Source organism: Manacus candei, unplaced genomic scaffold (assembly GCF_025592945.1).
Source record: "Manacus candei isolate 608988 ecotype Guabito, Panama unplaced genomic scaffold, ASM2559294v1 h1tg000159l, whole genome shotgun sequence".
Classification (NCBI taxonomy): domain Eukaryota; kingdom Metazoa; phylum Chordata; class Aves; order Passeriformes; family Pipridae; genus Manacus; species Manacus candei.
The window spans coordinates 3,269,243-3,274,914 of record NW_026138207.1 but is presented as its reverse complement, the minus strand read 5'-3'; the positions used below and the strand labels follow the sequence as shown (position 1 = coordinate 3,274,914).

The following is a 5,672-nucleotide window of genomic DNA, read 5'->3' as shown; positions in this document are numbered from 1 at the left end:
CCTGCGATAGCTCCCTTATTCTGAGCCAACTCAGGATGCCTCTCTTACAAATGTGGGTTTGTATAGCAAACATGTTTGCATGTCCCCTGACAGAGATTACAGTCTTGGTCTGTGTTGTTTTCACCATTTAGTAATGAGGCAGACAAGTTTCTTGGTAGGGATTGTTTCGCTTCCCAAAATGTTAGAAGGATCACAGAATAGCAATAAAATAAGGGCAATGGGAAAGTCATGGCTTCCATCAACAACATACAAATGCACGCATACATACACACACACAAAAGTCAGAAATTTGTAGAAAAGCCATTCACCACATTAAATAGTAAGAACTAAAGGCCATTAAATTACTCTCTGGACTAATTTCCCAGAGGGAAAGAGAGGTAAAATAAAAGCATAATTCAATTTGTTGGAAACAAACAGAATTAATTACTTTTATTACTATTTGCCAAAAACATGGTTTAGTTAAATCCCGAGAGCTGCACACGATGCCGCTGGCTCTAAGAACATGGTTGTCTCTGTTGGCAGTCATTAGTGTTGTTGATATGTACAAGTCTTCTAAAAATAGCCATGTTCAAATTAGAGCTGCAAAAACCATGATGAAGTGAAACTCCGTGGTGTTCTGCCTCATCTCTCCTCACACTCATCAAAGACAGATTTTGTCTCACATTCTTCTAAACTATTTTTACCCATTTTTAATAGCACAGGCTATCAACTCAATTACTGTATTGAAGTATGTTTGTTCAGGGAGGAGATCCAAGATGCCTTTGGTTTTTATTTTTATTAAAGGTAAGTGCTAAAATGGAAGTAACAAGATAAGCATCTTGCATTTCCTTATTATCAATATTTCAGTGCTCACAGCTTTGCTCCTTGCAATCATCTGCTGCAATTTCTTGAATACTATTTGATGTTACGCCACTGGTTTTCAAAATTGTTTAGCGAGCAATGTTAGATGCAGGCTGTACTCAGACAACTGAAGATAGCTTTGTGGGTCAAGGAAGTGCAAGTTGCAAAAGCCAATAACTGCACAGGGGGATGTATTTATAAAAGGTACTGAAGGGTGCTCGAGCAGCAAATCAGACCACTGAAGAGCTAAAACCAGCCACTGATTCTCATGTAAGTGTTATCTAATTGTTTTTTCTTTCCAGAAGTCAGTCCACCAGATATGTCTTTTGTTTCATTACAAATGACCCCTTTGTGAAGACCCTTGACAGCAACTGTGAGTTTCTTAAGTGCTGTTTATTATCACTACATAAGCTTGACTGCAAGGAGCAGCATTAACTTTCTCCCCTGGGGGAATATGAACGGTATTGTCAGGGACACACTATCATTGCTGTGGGAAATAAAATACCTTGATAATCTGGCATTTGTTCCGTGCTAGAAACAACACCGTGAATGCTAACCACCCACTGTAGTAAACACACATCAGTACTCTCAAATACATCCAGTGCAATCAAAAGAGCCACCGGTGTTTTTCCACAAAGAGTAAGTCCCAGTCATGCTGACAAATACTGATGGTGCACTTTGAAAGCTGAGTCCTAGAAGAGGAATTCCAAGAAATAGTGCCCTCTTTCTTTCTTTCTTTCTTTCTTTCTTTTTTTTTTTTTGTCTGAAGCACTGGGTGAATCTGAGGAAGTTCTCAGCAAGGTATCCTTCTTCCTGGTATCTGACCATTTGATTCTCAGTTTGCATACAGGTGCTAGAGTTGCAACTCAGCTGTGAGGTATATTTGATCCCATGATGTGCAGGGGAGAAATTCTGAGGTGTTCTGTACAATATCCAACACACCAGCAGGTTTTTTTCTACTGGATGGAAGGCTGAACTTGCTTTTGTTCTACTTGCAGCTCCTTCTGTTTACTTTCCCAGACTATTCAATTGCAGAGTAAAACTATGGCTATACCTTCACATTTATGATCTGGCCTGCTTTAACATACAGCCCCTACTTCTATTTTTTTGTAACACAAGCAAAGATATATGAGAGACAGAACAGCCACATGTAATATATTTTGTGAGAGCCAGCTGGTTGCTTCAAGCTGGTTCCTGGATATTTCTGCCTAGGAGGAGTGCTAGAGCTTCCCAGCAGTGGTTTTTTTCTGGCTTGGTAACTCCCTACTGAGCCTTGGAAGGTTCCGAGACTTGGGTTGGTTTCAGAGCTGGGCACTGGAGCTGCAGAGAGAAATCACCTTTTTTCTTAGGTGAAGGCCTGAGTGACAGTTTTTCACACTGGAGGAGAATCATCTCTTCTTGAGTGATCCATACATTCCCTCTGATCCTGCACTGCCACAGCTGCTTGAACCCCAGGGACTAAGACAGACCGGCTGAAACGAAGAACTGAAAATTATTAGGAGAGTCATGACAAACACTCAGCCCCTTCCCTCCTCCATCCCAGTGACTTCTGTGGGATCAAATCTGAGCTATCTCTGCTGAAAGGTGATTCATTTACACAACCTAATCTGTAGCACACATATAAAGAAACATTAAATTCTGAAAGTCTAATTCTCAACAAATTTTATAAAGGGCACTACTGCTGCCATCAAAATACAAAAACTTATGTCCGATAGAGATTTCTAGAACAGCATATTTAAGAGAATTGCAGCTGGAATTACTTATAGAGTCATTCTTTGGAATGCTAAATGGTGTCATCATATGTAGATAACATGGGCTAAACCGTAACTGAGTGGGGCAGAGAATCAGGGTATGTCCACAGCAGGCAAACTGTAATGTCAATTCTAACTATTACTTAATGTATTTTGGTGAGATAATTTGCATTTACATGTGGATTATGACTACAGTCCATTTTTCATCAACACTTTTCCATCAACATCTAATAAGACAACACTTTTGCAACCATATAAAAAATACTTTGCATAGATCAGAAAAGATAATAATTGCTGTAAAGTTTACTTGACTGTGTTTGGAAATTAAGCAATTGCTCATGGAGGACTGGCAGTGACAAGATATTATGTAAAAGGAAATTATTATAAAAATGGTACAATTGGATTGTCTGAGAAGAAAATTCATGAAAAATATGTTGCGGAGAAATGAGAAAACACAGAAATAGAAGGTACCTGTTGCAGAAGCAACACAAATGTAGAACACTATTGCACTCAATGACTGCTATGGTTCAATGAATAATTACAGTATATTAACTTTTATGGTTTTCTTAAATTCATACACAGCTAAAATAAAATTTCTCAGTTGAAAAAAAACAAGCTGCTGAACTGTTGACAACTGAGCTACACTTTAAATGGAAAAAAGAATCAAACAGCTGGCAGAGAACATACTATTTTTGTAACTAATTATGCAGTAAACCATGGAAATACCAAAATGTTACTGATGGTTTTCAGTGTTACACTTCCCTCTTCTATTTGATTACTTTGAGACAAGATAGAACAGTGACAGCAGTACCTGAAATAAGAAAAAGGACATTTAAATTAAATTATTTCAATTTTGACAATGTATTTGTTTGTGAGAGCATTAGTATTTGGGGGACATTACGAATGAAAACAAAATGAGAATGATATTTTTCCTCTGCTATTAGTCATATTATATAATCTCTAACGTGACAAAATAAGCCAGAAGAAAGGCATAATTTGATCCTAGATGTTGCAATCAAAGTTTCTTACCTCTCAAAGGAATTTAAAAACACGATACTTCAGCCGATATCTTGATCCCATGTAAATACTGAGGCATGTCTGTACTGATGGCTGTTGCTGTAACCCTGCAGTTCCAAGAAGCTTCAGCTGCTCTTGCTGTTAAACCCAGTTTTAGGTTTTCACAAATCTTATTTTTCTTTCAGTCTGTGAGTTTGAAAAATGCGTAGGGAATAAATACACAGAAAGCTATGGTGAAGAACAACCTCCCTGGGAGCACACTACCTTTGCAGAGTTCAGCACTCCAAAGCTGGGAATTTATAGAAAGGGAATATGCTGATCTGACTTAAACTCAGTACTTCTTTATGTATGCATTATAAAATAGTATTTAATTATATAAACTTAAAATCTGTGCTCCCAGAAAACTCTTGCCTTATTCCATGAGAGAAATGGATGTCTGTTCCTGACTGGGTAGCTATACCTTCTTACACCAAACCATGTTGTTACTTTAAGGATATTTTTCCTTAATGCATGATTTTTAGAGAAACCCTGTATAGAGACAATTAAGTGAAATAGATAATGTTCTTTACAGCTAACACTATGTATTTACATGCAATTATTGTATGTAAATACCTGTAATCATAACTCTGCCTGTTCTTTACAGAACGAGATACTTGAGACAACTGAAATAAGACTCCTTGCAGGAGTCCTAATGCAGAGGCAAGTGAAGGCAAGAGAAGGTTTGCGTTCACTTTTCTCAATTATGACCAAATGTGAAATTGTAGCAGACAGCCAGAGAACCCTAGCCAGGTTAAACCCTATCTCTAAACAGTAGATCTTGTAGCTACTAAATTTGCTATGCATGATACTTTTACAATTGGGGATAAGAAAGAAAAAGGGGATGGGATAAGTAAGGAGTTAATAATCTCCAATCTTGTCTGTCATCTCTTCCTAGGAAATTTCAAAGTTCAGTTATAAGCCTTGTACTCATAAGGCAAACATCATCAGCATGATTTAAAGGGCTTTCAGCATACCCCTCATGATCATTCAAGTAGATAAGGAGAAAATAAAACAGAATAAAGCCATCTAGAAAATACTTCGTTTTGTCAGTTGAAATAACAAACACATTTTACAGAGTTGCAGCCTGACCTAAGCTAGATTCATCAGGTCACTATGAACCACAGAACCCGGTCTACTCAGTTCCACACCGTTTGGTTACCAGTCTGTGATAGCTACTGACCTTTTTCTAAGGACACCCTTGTCCCTGTCTTAGGAACCCTTGCTGCTAATAATGGTCAAGTATTTTTTCCATATCACTTTTGACATACAATTTTGCCATGTTTTTCACACTGAGGGCACTACCATATCATTTCTCTGTCCCTGCTGTTTCCAGTATTGTCACTTACAGCCTTGAGCCTTCTTTTCTGATGCAGGTGGAGGATGGTAGCCGAGTACAAAAACTTTTCTGCAGAGATTTCCATGGGTAATGCTGATTCTCCAGGCAGCTGCAGTGGTATGCAGCAAGCTTTAGTGCTCCTTTTTATAGATGCTCATATCACTATGCTTTGACTCCCAGGGCCACAGTCATACCGAGGATAATCAAAATACTGGCAGTTCCCAGACCACACATGGATTCGTGACTTGTCCTAACAGCTAGTAACCTTAATAGACATGAAACTGTGAAGCCTTCAGGGAATACTGGAATTTAACTTTTTAAAATACATTTCTGTTCTTGCTATGCAGTCTGTTCTAAAGTTCAGTGATTGCTGCTGGAACAATTCACATGAGCAGCTCTAATCAAGCCTGCAGACTACAATTATGTAAGCATGGTGCAATTTTCTGGGACAAAAATATGGAGCAAGTTCAGCATTTCATTACATTTCATTATGGATTGAGAGCCTCAATCCATACATAGGAGAAGGTTGACTAAACTTGGTAGGTAGCTGGTTGTAACAGGAACCAAATGTGTCTGGGTGTGATGGTGGCATTCCTTAACCTTATTAGATAGATGAATTGTCTAGTCCTGGAGCACATTGTGCCCAGGTTAGAATATAGAAAATATATATATATTTATAGGTATGCATA

The 5,672-nt window shown here is 38.2% G+C and overlaps 1 long non-coding RNA gene across 3 annotated transcripts; it reads right to left on the bottom strand.

Moving 5' to 3' along the window:
• Positions 1-394: 394 nt before the first annotated feature.
• LOC127463416 (uncharacterized) lies at positions 395-5,096 on the bottom strand. 3 transcript variants are annotated; one of them, XR_007900825.1, is made up of 4 exons: positions 4,994-5,096; positions 3,621-3,794; positions 2,904-3,402; positions 395-2,803 (listed from the first exon to the last, which is right to left on the bottom strand). It is a non-coding gene; the product is annotated as an uncharacterized LOC127463416 (long non-coding RNA). The 3 variants fall into 3 exon arrangements; XR_007900823.1 differs by having other exon boundaries at positions 395-3,402; XR_007900824.1 differs by lacking the exon at positions 2,904-3,402 and having other exon boundaries at positions 395-2,312.
• Between the last annotated feature and the right edge of the window lie 576 nt (positions 5,097-5,672).